The following is a 14,592-nucleotide window of genomic DNA, read 5'->3' on the forward strand; positions in this document are numbered from 1 at the left end:
CTCCAGGCCTATGGGAGCTGCTGGTAGTGGCGCAGGCCAAAGGACCTACTGGCCGCCGCTTCCAGCAGTTCCCATTGGCCCGGCCCGCCAGGGGCTTTCCCTACACAAGCGACGTCCCACGTTTGGGAAACCCTGCTCTACACTGATGAGCGATTCTAAGTTAAAGACCCAAACCTGGATGTCTCACACAGAAGCCAAACCCAGGAAAACAGTCCCTTCTCAAATAATCACAAGTTTGATAGCAAAACGATGATACTAGACTTCCAGGATGGCAAACTTCATTTTTATCAGTTGTAAGCCAGATCAGCACTACTAAGGGCCCAGTTCGAAACCCACTGGTGTCAATGGACTTCCATGGTAATTTGATCAGACCCTGTCGGAATTACCATCTGGCTGCCCATCCATCTATCCTTCTGTTCACTTTGCTCTCCTGCATCTTGATTGTTACTGGAAGATTTTTTTTTTGTCATATTTTCTCCCCATGTTTGTTAGAGCCTATGGGATAGCTGCACATAATAGAAGAAAACCCAAAAGATAAGGCTAGTTTAATTAATGATGGAAGAGGACAAATAAGGAGAACTGGCCCCTATGCAGAAGACCAGTACAAAATTTAGGGTTTAAATGGGACTTAATTGCTGCATAAGCCTTTTGTAGACCTTATGAATTTCACCTGTACCACATATGCCTTTGGTAACAATAATGAGGGTCATATTCACAACAATGTGCCAACATTTGGATTCCATCAAGTTTCTCTCTTTGATTCTCCTGGAGAATTCCTAAATCAGTGACTTGGCTATGAAAAGACTAATTTTCAAAAGAGTCAGTCATATTTCACTCCTGAACACTCCCTGCGTCTCTCTGACTGCAGCGCTTCTATATCCGATCACATCACATGCTTTAAGCAATGGCTACTCTGTCTTTCACAGGGAAAGATAAAACAATACAGCATTCTGAGCTCAACTTCAGAATGGAGGATTTGGATATTGTTTTCTTTTCCTGTTTTGTTTTGCACAGAATATTTCCCCTCTATGGAGTCACTTAGACTCCAGAAACAGACTATTAATAAACTTTTGACTGCTTCGGATAGTCCAACCCAAAGGCTGAACATACAATTGTATAGAGCTTTTCATCCCAAGGAACATACTGCGATTATCCACTGAATTACAACCATCTCTGTGGTGGCACACAGAAGCGGTCTAACAGAACAGAGTCTAGTCTACTGAGCCTTGAACTTGATTGAAATGACATTCTGAATGCACAGCACATGCTTTTTTCCTAGTTTGGATACTGTTTGGTGGCTTTCGTCAGTGCCTTTTGGTCGACTAAGACGTGGCCATATCAAAGGGGAGAAGGAGTGGTCTTGTGGTTAAGGCACAGAGCTGGGAGACGGGAGTCTAGCCAGGGGTCTGAAGCCATTCTTGTTTGGCATCAGCAGTTCCCTCCTGGCCCCATCAGAAACTGCCAAATGTAAGCGGTCATTTTTAGAAGGAAAATAATAGTTATTTTGGAGCCGAGGCTTGCACTCAACCAGCTCCTGTGTGCCAAAGCACAACTTGCCTTATCTACAGCAGGGGTTTAGAAGGTGTTAATTACAATATGCTAGCTAATACATTCTAAACCCCAGCCCACCCTCCCACGTTTTAATCATAGTCTAGACATACCCTTAGAGAAAGAACCATAAATAGATCCCAGATCTGACTCCCAGGCAAAAAACAATTCAAGAAAATTACAGTCTCCAATGGGAGCTGAAGGTGCTCTGTACCAGGTAGGAGTAAGATCTTACAGCACTGCCAAGATCCACTTCAGTGGTAGATGAAGTCCTTTCTATATCTAGGTTGAATGTAAAGGGGTTTGGGATCAATGGCATGAAAGGCCACCTGTTAATGTAAAATATCATTATGAAACATAACATCTTTCTAAATAAAGAGTCTGAATTCTCAAAGAAACATACAGGGATAGAGATTATGGGCCAAATTCAGAACTCCAATGAAGGCAAATCCACTCTGGATTTGCACCAGTGAAACTGAAAGCAGAATCTGGCCCCATGTATCTTATTTTTCGCTAAGTTTTCAAATAAGATCTGTGTAAAAATAACACATTTGTCTCAGACTCGAAGAATAATTTGTAACCATTTCTTTATTAGGGCCTGCATCTTCCAAAGCACATTTGTAAAATAGCAGATGCTCACATACAGTATTTGGGTGCACACATCAATTTGCACGCACCCTGTGCATTTTGTGCATGCACTGTTAGTATGTACTTTTATAAAACTTGGGCTGTTTTTGTCCTTTTCCTTCATACAACTTATAAAATTATAGAAGTGTAGAATTACAGAAATGTATTGAAGTATTTGGTGCAGGGAGAAACAGTGAGATTGAGAGCAGTACCATCAACCCCATGTGTTCACAAATTGAGTCAAAGCAAAAAAGAAATCACAAGACTGGCTTAAAAATCAGAAGGTGTAAAAAACAATATATTTGGAGATCACTTTATTGGCCTTCTAGTTTCTGAGCCTTTTAAGGTTCATATTTTCAAGCTTTTCCCTGAAACCATGAGGACTGGACATTTCCTTTTATTTTAAACAAAAGCTGAGTTTCACAGGTAAGCACATGACTCCAGGACCTGATACTTTACCAAAAAACCATAAAACCCTGGCCCCATTTAAGTCAATGCCAAAACTCCCATTGATTTCAACGTGGCCAGAATTTCACCCCAAATGTAATGAAACATAATAAAATCATGAGAGCTGGCAAGACAAAAAGAGAGAGAGAGATTTTCAGATATTGATTTTTGCTGCTCTGGCAAACAGCCAGGGGATCATAATAATACACAATCTCAAACAGGCTCTCAGAACAGCTACACCATCCCATTCCCAGACCCAATCAAAACATAATGACACGAAAGGAGCTGATGCTCACACCAACTACACTACATCCTCTCACTACTTCTTGCAGCTCGGACTTCAACGAGCACTTTCACTGGTGGCCAGCGCAAGGGAACAGAAAGAAAAAACTGATTGGTACTCCAGAAAACACGATATTAAAATGATCCTGCTGCTCTCCATTAAAAAAGCCACCCAGTTCCGCAGGAAACCCACAGGTCTGGCAACACTAATGCTAATTTATGAAAAGGCCCATGTACATTCCAGATGTTTACTATGCAAGAAGGGGAAAAATAAATTAGGATTTTTCTCCTTGCCTCTATTGAATATCTGTTGGAAAGATTGCTCTAGCATAAATTCCTCCAGCAAGTCCAGAGGCACCGACAGAAGAGCAATGCTTTTCAATATAAACCTCCTGTAGCCTCCATCTCCTGGCTCATGGATAAAAATGTCATAGCAGTTAGACAAACTGGCTATTGAGTTGCACGTACAGAAGGGGTTTTTTGTTAGTGCATGTGTGTGACAAGCAGACCTTAAATCCACATTGTGCTGAAATTCCAAGTTCTTTTCCACCAGGCAGGAACAAAGATCATGCCCAAGTGTAGCTGTGAATTCAAGTTTCTTCCACAATATAGCCTCTGTTCTGATTTAGTGAAATCAGCTTAGATGAGGAGGGTTGGAAAAGTGGTTTCATTTTACGCTGATAGAGCTTTGCTGGGTACAAAAAATCCAACCGCCATACACTTCGCTTCCTAGAGACACTAGGACTGTGCATTCTGGATCTACAAGAAACCGAACTAATCTAAATGTAACCCCATGTGGGCCTTACCTTGGTTCTTGGGTGTCTCTGTGCTAATAGCTCAGGGAGAGGCACCCTGTGCCTTGGAGGCAGGGGGGTCAAGGATAGACTCAGAATCCTGGGCACTAGGCAACCAAGAGGGAGTAAGGGGAGATGCTAGTTCGAGCGGTAGAGGGTATGGGGAAATTATTGCAGCATGTGTCTAGAAGGCCACCAGCACGCCTGCTCAAAGAGGCACATGGGAAGGAGGGAAGGGTTAAAGTGTGGATAATTGACAGGTTAAGCCAAGGGCAATGAATTAGCCTAACCAATAAGGAAGGCTCTCGTGATGAGCAGGCCCTGAGGAGCCATGTTATGAGGAGAGACGAGCCAGCTACTGAAAGGAGAACATGCTTTTTGGAGAGTTTAGGAGTCCTATGCCGGCATGCAGGGTCATCCCCCAAAACTGGCCTTGGCAGCCATAGTCCTCAGCTTGTTCCAATGCCTGTTCATGGTAGCTCTCAGTTTATAGGGTTCAGCTGGGAAAGCTCTCACCTAGTTTAGGACTAGGTTAGTCCCTTAGCTCTCTAGCTAAAGCAGTTACTCTGCAGCAAGAAATCCTTCTTGTTGCTAGCTCTGGAGTTCCTGCCTGCTCTAACCTGCAGTTGGGCTATACAGAATAAGAAATGAGGATCTGTGATTTTTTTAGAATTATTTTTATATAGTCTGTGCCTGTACCCTGAGTGGGGAAAGTTACCTTAGAGGCAGAAGCAGGATACTTTTGGCAGTGAAAAATTCCACATGACCAGCATGGGCCTTGACTGAGACTGTCAGACCCCTCCTACAGCTGCTGAGGGAGCCAGGCCAGGATTTGAACCTGAAGATCATCCACGTCATGGAGTTTGTGAGTGCATCAACCCTTAGCTAGGTAGTTGGGGCCACTGGGTGAAAGTTACCTATTTAACAACTGTGTCCTATAGCATTGGGATAACTTGCTCTCTGCTCATCCACCCACATCACCCTCACCAGCCAGCCAGGGCCCTAGTATCGTAAAGTTTGGACGTTATTCCCTTCTGGAGTAAGTCACAGGGTTGGGCACTGGTGACCATAAGAGTATTTGTTTGCACTGTTAATTAATGTTTACCTTTATTACAATTACCTGGGTTTGATACACTGTATGTCTCTGGGTTATTCCCTGGGTATCTCCATATATCAGTTGGCTGAGTCAGGGTTAGACAATAGTTAGAAATTTTTCCTTCCAAGCAGCACCCACTGGTACTTTTGGCAGGGAGGTGGAAGGTCTCTAGCCTTGCCAAGTGACTGTGTATTGGGACAGGACAATGAAAACACTCAGGCAAGGCTAGAAATGGGACCAGAAGAACCCAGGTCTGTCCGTCAAACCCACAAGAAGAATAGTGCCAGAGGAGGTAACCAAGTAGGATAGGGCCATTACATATTAATAGTTGTATTTGTAGGCTCTTTAAACCAAGACTTGGGGGCCTCTATGTGATGGCATGAGGCAGCATGCTCTGAATTAGTCTGGGAGCTATAGAGCAAAGGAGAACTTGAGATTTTCATAAAGCAGTATCTAAATTAAGGCACCGAATCAGGCTTTACTTTCAATAGTGTTGAGAACCCACTAGTTCTCACTGACTTGACATGAGTCTTTTCACAGTTTAGCATCAGTACTACTGGATCTTCAGCACTTTTGAAATTCAGGCCACTTATTTAGGTGCCTTCATGTGAATGTAGAAACGTAACTTGAGACACCTATTTATTAAAATCTTGCCCTCTGTCTCTTTCCAGTAACCTCAATAAAGAATCCACTTTATATTTGTTGGAACTGAGTCCTGCCTCCCCTTTAACTTGTGAAACACCACAGCGTGTGCTATTTTCAATGGTTTTCCTTTAGGGAGCCACTTATGAACCCAAAATAACCCCAGATCTAGTCTTCTTATGGTATTATGTCCATCACCCAGGAAGTAAAAGAGTGCTGCAAGATAGATCTCATGTTATTTTGGCCCAATAAATGACTCTCCTAAGCATTAAGAAATCTCATAACAAACGCAAACCTCAATACATAACCCATGCACATCCTTATACTGAAAATCAAATTGATGCTTTTCAAAGGCTCACTCATGGTGTGTATTTCCTTAAACACTTCTATTTACATTACAGCTTTCAAAATGTTCAGTCCCTGTATGTTTCAGCTGAGTGGCACATGAAACAGACTATGTAAGGCTTCTATTTGCCCAGTTTAAAGGAACATTTTGTCTCCTCTGACTTGTGGGAACTTGCTTCTGCACCACTGATGTTAACATCATTGACCAAGTTATATATTCTTCACAGTGAGCAAGGAAACACACATAATACTGTCATATTAAAGGGAAATAAATTTCATCATATACAACTTTGGATTTCAACTATACATTAAAAACCTGGCACTAATAGGGCAAGAGATTTGTGTTCACGAATTTCTCATGGCAGCATCAGATTGAAGTGACAGCCTATATTAGACAGGTGTAGAGGCCAACATTTTCAGTAGAATGCGTGTGTGATTGTGCGCCCCCTGTCTGTGGTGGTGTTCTTCGCATTGTCACAAGAAGAGCTTGTGTTAAACAAATACATTGTTTTTGTCTTAACTGTACCTCCATCTAAAGTACTCAGACCAGAACTCCCATCTGGAGCAGGCCCCGTTCTGGCCAGCATTCACAGAGCAGGGCTGCATTGCTTTTGAGCTCTCTAGCCACTCCGACAGCCTTACCTAACAGCAGCAGCTCCCCACACTTTTTTGCATGCACACCACTTCTGAAAGGCTGCCAACCCCTGGGCTCTGTAGTGCCTACCTGATCTTGAATCAGGTGTATCATGAGCTTTTACCCACCGCTGTAAATCAGCTCAGAGGACACTTCAGTTTCTCCTCCCCTCTCACAGGTGCTATCAGCTTCCCCCACTGACATTGAACAGAAAGTAAAGAGTCCTGCACTCCATTCCCAGCACCCTTCCTCCGCTCTCCCCCTTCCTGGGTTCTATAATGACACTCCTCCAGCTCATGTATCTTATATCACGTTTTAAGGAAGAAACATCAACTGTATTTATAGTGATGAGTGTCTCCCTTGCACCTCTCTCTGTAGGGATATGGGGTTCTGAAGCTGTGGTGGATGACAGCTCCACACTGCTTTCCCCAGCATTCAGTATGTTACTTTTTGTTAGCAATAATAAAATAGGAACAAACACATGGGGTAGGGAGTGGAGGGGGAGGAATGAGCGGTGTTGAAAGGCTTCCTGAGGAATTCCACTGTAATGGGCTGTAGGCTCGGTACACTAACTGACGGTGCAGAAAAGCGTGGTAAGTTACAAATGATGCACGCAGGGCTGTATCTTTTACAAAATCTTTTTTTGAGAAGGAACCTTCTTGTCTTTGGGTGGGTGTACAGTGCCAAGCATAACTTGGCTCAGATCTCCAACTGGGGCCACAATACAAATTCTAAATATGTTAGTAAGATGTAAGAGCCACGCCCCAGCGCTGAGGACATGCCTGGCCTTTCCTCACAGAACAAGAAAACATAGCCCAGCAACAAGATATTTGCACCCCTGTGATAAAAGATGGGCAAGTCAGTACTGCTGGGTGTCTTAAGATGATGCAGCGCAAACCAATTTAGGTTTAAACAGAGCTTTCTGCTTGCCACTAAAATAAGCACCGTATAGCGTCTCTATCCTCCATAATCCTCAATGCCGGTTTAAAGAACCTCCGTTCAAGTATTAAGGAGTATAATACTAATCCTGTTGAGTGTGTGAATATGTGAGTCAATCACTTAATGCTGGGAATTACCTACCCTTTGACAGCTGCTCTGCACAGCAATAAGTGTAGCTTTCAATATCCCGGGTTTCTATCTGCTAAACGAAAATGACAAATAAATCCTGACTGCAGGTAATAGCTAACGTAACGTGCATGTGCAATAATATTATTGTGGTTGCCAAGCAACTAACAGGAGGTACAGTGTAAAGAGAGAGAGAAAAGATTCTGAATAAAGGAACACAGTCTGTCTTCTTTATAAGATACTCTGTTTATGCAGCCTTTATCTGCTGTTGCCCAATGGTTAGCAGTGACTCTCTCTTTTATGTGAACATAAAAGAATAACAACTCTGCAGAAGACAGTGAATGATTTATAATAAATTGGGGCCTGATCCAAAGCCGACTGAAATCATTGAGAGCCTTTCCATTGGCTTTCTTGGGTTTTGGATCAGGCCGTTGGTACCTAGATGCTATGTTGCTGAGTACACTAGAAACAGACAGAGGAAACAGAATTTAACACCTGTGCTCTATAGCCAGTGGAGGTCTTGTGACACAAAGGGTTATGATTTCAAAACTAGGTATTTACGTTCCTCCTGCAAAATATGTATGTTCTCAAACACAGAGAGAAATTATACACACAGAATATCCAGGCTGGTACCTGTTTTGTGTTTGTAACTGTATCTTCTACACATGCAGTCACTTGTTTGTGCCCACTTATGCATATTGGAAGATGCAACATGGGGAACTAATTGTGGCCCCAAATGGCCTTTAACTTGTAGTCTGGGCACCAGAAATACCCAGCCTCACCTTGCCTTGCCTCTAACAAATATAGCTGTCATCAGAAAAAAGCCCTTCTTTTCCCCTTTTGTCAATGGAAATTTGAGAGTGCTCAAGACACCCCAGGAGATGTTCTAGAACTCACAGCATTGGAGCCTAAGTGTTCACTCTGCATTAAAATAAATAATGGACTGCCCTTTAAAAGCTGGCCTTCAGTTCTGCTCCTATACCTAAAGAGATCATTTAGACACTTAAACATCTGACTGTGCCCACAACACAGGCTGTCTGATATCTAATGAAATGGCTTGCTCCAGCCACTATCTGTGCCCTCAAGTATTGGCCAGTGCAAAACTGAAGATTGAAGCTCCCTAAAAAAATTTGGTCCAACATGTGCAATAATACAGCCTCCATATGCTGAAGTACTGACTGTTTGGGTACCACATAGAACACTGCAGTACAGAACATGGAGTTAGGGCAGAATGCAAGGCAAGCTAATGGCCAGAGATGGCCTCTCACTAAGTGTGCAGGAAAATGTGCCTTTTTTATTTCTTGTGGAAGCCTTTTAGGTTGTTTTTCAAGTTCTACATAACTATGGAATATGCTGAGGCCATGCACCAGAGTTAGAAAGTCAGGCACTCAAAGACATCAGGAGATCGGAGTTAGAACCATTAATCAACTCCTAACGAAATGCTAATTTCCCTTTTATATTAACAAACACAGCATACTTAGTTTAACTGTACATTTTAAGGAACTGCTCAAACTTATCTCCAGTCTCATGAAAGTTGTTAAACTGGCACATAACAACAAAAAAGAAAATAGGAAAGAAACTAGAGTCTCAACTCTCAATACTAATTTCACTGCACAATTACTGGCACTCAGCTGTTCTATTGAAAATACAATAAAAACAAATAAGAGGAAAGTAAAAAACGCTCAGGGAAGAAAAGAAAGCAGCAATAGAGAGGCAACGGCAGGCACAGAATAAATGTGGTGCGAGAGCATTGGGTGCATTATTCGTTGAGTATAATCCTGTTGCGACTTTCACCCCTTTTTCAGTCCACAAACAATCTGAATTAAACTCGATTTCTACCATCATAGTTGTTATTTGTAACAGTGGCCCATGTGAGTTACACAAATTTCAACCGGTAGGTTGTTTGCCCTCTGTTCACTTTGCCTACTTGCTATTTGTTGCTCAGGTGTGTGTGTTTTGTCACTTACATCGCACAGAATTGTTTCCAGTCCCTGATTTGGTTATTGAAATTAACAGCAGACAATGAAAGTCTGGCTCCTGTTAAGAATTTTCAGAGGGATACTCATCTGTGCTGAGAGTAATTTATCTTTAGGACTTTGGGGATATTTTAATCCGTACCTGGCTGCCACCCAAATACTTGCAAACAACGAGTAACAACAACCAACCTGTAACTTGGAATCAAACTCTCCATTTGCATTTGCAAATCTATCATTGTTTTATGCTACCAGCTCTGCTACACAATCCGTGAATAATTATGAAGAGATCAGAGGAAAGTTCCCCCCTGTTTTAAAAAGGGGTTAATCAATCAGATTATAGTAGGGTGTGTAAACAGATACGGGCTGGGGGATGGGAATGTCCCGAACTCTCAGGCTCACCCACTGCTTAGCCGTTTAGGGCGTTCAGAAGTCGGTGAGCAAGTTATGACGGAGATCAATCCCCCTTGTACCATAGGAATTACACCGATGGTATATTTTTATTTATACAGAGCTAGTGAACCTAGCACCACAATAGCTAAACCCCATTCCAGGCCAAGCCCACCTTGACTTGGAGGATTTATGTGAGGCCTTCTGCACCAGGTAAGGCCTCAGACGGAGCCACATGGACAGAACCACCAGAAGACCAGTTACACAGAGAAGCTCCCTGGATGCCACAAGGGTGAGGGCAGGAGTTGTCTTTTTGCTGTCTCTGCATAGGCCAACATAGAGATCTGCATACAGGATGTGCAGTGGAGTTGTGATTACACAGCCTCAAAGGCCGTGGCACCCCAAGCAATATAGAGAAAGGAGCTGTGACCATTATTCCAGCCCACAGGCTGTAGTAGCAACCATGGGTGGGACAGGCTGGAGTAGCTGATTTCAACCCCCATCTCCAGCTCACTTTACCAAACTGCTCAGGCTTGACGCAGATGAACTGTACTGTATCCTATAACAGCAGCTCTCTGTATCCAGCATAGCGCTTTGTGGAACCAAATTATAGCATCAGAACAGAAACCTGCCTGATACCCTGAGCAAACACACACCCATCTACAGCATTTACTCCTGCAAGAAGCAGGGGTGTATAGGAGCCATTGGGAATTGGGAGACATCTACATATAGCGTATATTTTCATTGCAAAATAATAATAATAATGGTGCATTCTTAACTCAGGTTAGCTACCTCAGGTTAAAATAGCAGTGAAGACAAAGCAGCTCAGGTTCTAACTCGGGTTCAAGCCTGTATGGGAGCCTGGGGTTGAAATCAAGCTGCTAAATCCAAGTTAAAACCAGAGTTGCTGTGCCTTCCCGAGTGAGCTATCCTGAGTTAACAGCTCCAGCTTTCTTGCAGTGAGGACATACACATGAATGCAGAGGCCAGATGCACGGAGCTCCATGTACCACCTCACAATCAAATCTCTGGAGTTCATGCAGAACAGCTGGGAGCAGCTTCAGGGTGGAGGCAGAATTGGGGCAGAACCATTTGGCCTTGCAGTTCTTCTCCTGGCTACCTTGAGAAGCCAGAATTTAGCCCTTGACAGCAAAACATCTTTCTCTCAAGAGTGTAATATTTTGGGGTTAGAAATAACTAGCTGGAACTAATACCTCTGGCCCTAAATCCAGCACTGGGTAACACGGGCAAACCAGCACCCCTGTGGGATGCATCATAACATTTCATTGTTATTTCCCTGCGACTCTGCAATAGCAGAGGAATGTAGGGGCAGCGCAGAGGCCAGAGTACAGTTAAAATGCGAGCACGTATTATTTCTTATCCTGCATTTTGTGCTGGCGTCATATCTGGTCTTGTTCAAGAGAAAAGTTTAAGCCTGGGCAGATAACAATGTGCAGAGTGTGGCTGGGACAGGATCTCTTACACTGAGCTTTTGGATTCCTTACAGTACAGAACTATATATTATCCCCTCTCTGGCTCCATACGATGTCTGTGAAAGATGCAGCTAGGAATACTCAAATTCACCCACTGGGGAAACCTTGTGTTACATGAAGATTGCAGCTTTCCACCCTTATCTTCAGTCCCAGTTGATGAAGGGCCTGGCGTCAGTCTGGCAATTCTGATGGCTCCCCGTTAGCACCAGCAAGGGCTGCCTATCAGCAGAATGCTGGGGCAGATAGCAGACAGGACTATCTAATCACATACCTTTTGCATTAGTGCTGCCATATATTTCTTCCATTTACAATCAGGAGACTGGACCGCACTGAATTTTCACAGGAATGAACTGTCAACAACCCCGTCCTTCCTGGGGCCTAAAAATGGGCCATGTAGCAGGCAGCTTTATCAGGGAGGCCAGTAGACTTCTTTTCTTAGACTTCCAGGCAATGGCCAGACCAGACTTGGAGTCCCCATGAGCGAGACATCAAGGAGACCTTTCCAAGATAACAGCAGTTCACTTGGCTCTCTTGAGAACGCCTCATGGCTGTTCCTTTTCAAAGCTGAAGTAAGGAAACTAGCTCAATTAGAGCATATCAAGAAACTTTGTGTCTCCTGGTTTGTTTACCTTTTATCAGGGCACTTAATGCGCTTTCCTGCTTTTCCAAGAGGAGCAGGAGGGCTGTTTTGTGAGCTAACATTTTTTAATTTAAAAAAACCAAACAGGCAGATTGGTTTAAAAGTGACGAATTGGAGTTACTAATTGGACAACAGTGAACAACTGCTCTCCAGTTTTTGCTAGATGGAATATTTGGTTTCCTTTTATTGCATTTATTTGGCTGCATGATTAAATCCCTTTTCATCTTAGTCCCACACAACTATACAGTCTTGCTGTTTAAGTGTACACACGGCACCCTAACATTGTCCAGGTTCTGTTTTGACATTCAGTGCAGCTCTTGGGCCAGTCCTGGAATCCTTTCTCAGGCAAGGCACCTGCCTCCCCCAGGAGTTTACCCTGAATAAAGAGGACAGCAGCAAGCCCTTACTTTGTAGAACATCTTTCAGACAACCTGCATCTTAAACCAATTTACGAAGTCAGGCCCCAGCCCGAAAGTGGGCTCACTGCAGATGGGCCCTCTGAGCCCATATGGAGTCCCACTGAAGGCAGGCGTTATTAATGGTGGTTGAATTTTGAAAAGTTCCAAATCAGGTTTCAGGTGGGACAAGCACTGAACAGCTTAAATGGGACCAAATCTTGCTTGCCATTGTTGCCTGTAGGGCTAGCCATATGAAGCAAGCCAGATTTGCACCTATCTGCATCTCTTGAGGCTGGGATTTTCAAAAGAACCTAAAGGAGTTAAGCAGGTGTTCAGGTAAGTGGGAGTTGGGAACAAAATTCCATTAGGCTCCTTTGAAAATCCCAGCCTGAGTTTGCAAATCTCAAGAGAATGGGTTTCCCTCTCACTGGTATTTCCTGCTCCTCCACTCAAGCTCTTGCTTCTCCAGTACCCATCTGCTCCTGCATTCAAGCTGGAAACCCTACAAGAACCAGGATTTGGGCACTACTGCTTCCTGCACCAAGAACATCCCAGATGTTAGAAAAAAATCTCCTTTAAAAAAATGGATTAGAGATTGATAACAAGGAGCCAGCAGAAAGGTAGGCACCATCTAGCTATACTTGATAGGGGCAGGACATATTATATGACTATCTTCTCTTTGTCCCTCTAGGAAATTCATTTCATCCAACACTTTTCAATGAGAGATGAAGTTGTAGCTCTGTTTCACCACCACCCATTTGGCATCCTTTGGGTGGGATATGGTACCTTTGGAAATGCTGTCATCTATGCTGCAACGTCCTGCCATAAAATATATCTGGCTGCAAAGTGCTCTCTTGAAACCAATAAAACGTTCAGTAAGAAGAATGAAAATATCAGTGTGAGCTCAGCCCCTAACAAGAGCTTCGCTGTGAGGTTTAGGTTCAAACAAATCCTGACATCCAAAACCAGCTACTGAAACCACCTGGGGCCCATATACACCCATCCCCACCCCACCAAAGTCAACGGGAGTTTTGCCATTGAGTTCAGTAGGGTCGGCCTTGCCCCCTGCAACTCCAGCCATGTTCTCATTTGTAATGCAGAGATGTCCCTGTCACAGGGATTTTTCACATCACACCTATCAGAGGGTAACTACCTGGTGGTACTAAGGGGTAACTCCTGCAAATGGGTCCAGCTGGGGGCACCTCAGTACCCACTCAGGGCCCTGCAATGCACCCAAGCAGATCCATGTGCAGGATCTAGCCCTAAGACTTCAACCATCCATAGCAGGGCAAAAGCCTTAGATATAGTAGTGCTGATGGGCTCTAAGTTTCATATGGTTTCTATTAAAACTGAAGTACAGTCAAAGCTTATGCCAACCCCGTCAATACAAATACTCTAGAAATTTGGGGTATTTGAAACCTACATCTGAATTGTGCAGCTCAGGCCCATATATAAGCAGCCCTGGGGCCAGTCGCTCTGCAAGTTTCATAAGCCCAGTAGAACCTGACCTAATTCTCAGGCCTGTGACCCCCAACTCACCTGGTTTTAGGTTTCATGGTAAAGGTTCCACACAGCTCTAATTCCAGGGCCAAAAGGGAGCAAGTGATTACAAACGGCTGCTATGGCTGCTACCTTAGCTGCCTGAGGACATTTAAAAAACTGCCTGTGTGAAACATTATACACATCATTATACACATCATATATATATAAAATGATGTGTATAATGTTTCACACCTTTTTTTAATTCTGCTGTTACTTCTTCCAGCTTTTTTCTAGCAACTCTATATTATTTTTTGTTTAACTATATATATTTAGTCAACAAAATATTATTTTTAACTGTATATCTATTTGGATTCAACACTACACATATATATATAGTTAAACAAAAAATAATATTTTGTTGCTAGAAATAAGCTGGGAGAAGTAACAGCAGAATTGCTGCAGAAGTCTCTTCACCTCAAAAGCTAAGTGAATGCTGTTCTATTCGAACATTTAAAAATAAGACCCAGGATTCAACACAAGTCACAACTGCCAGCTGAATTTGGGTTTCTCTTGTTTTCCAATTGCTGCTTGTTGTGGAAAGGGCTGTTAGCTGGCCCCTCCCCACCTTTCACACAGGGGTCTCGCTCCCCTCTCACTTACCCAGTAGAAATTGGGATTTGCTCTGCTGATTCCACAGGCGTTACAGTGATTTGACCCCCGTGTAAACGAGAGGAGA

This window comes from Gopherus evgoodei, chromosome 10, assembly GCF_007399415.2.
Source record: "Gopherus evgoodei ecotype Sinaloan lineage chromosome 10, rGopEvg1_v1.p, whole genome shotgun sequence".
Lineage (NCBI taxonomy): Eukaryota > Metazoa > Chordata > Testudines > Testudinidae > Gopherus > Gopherus evgoodei.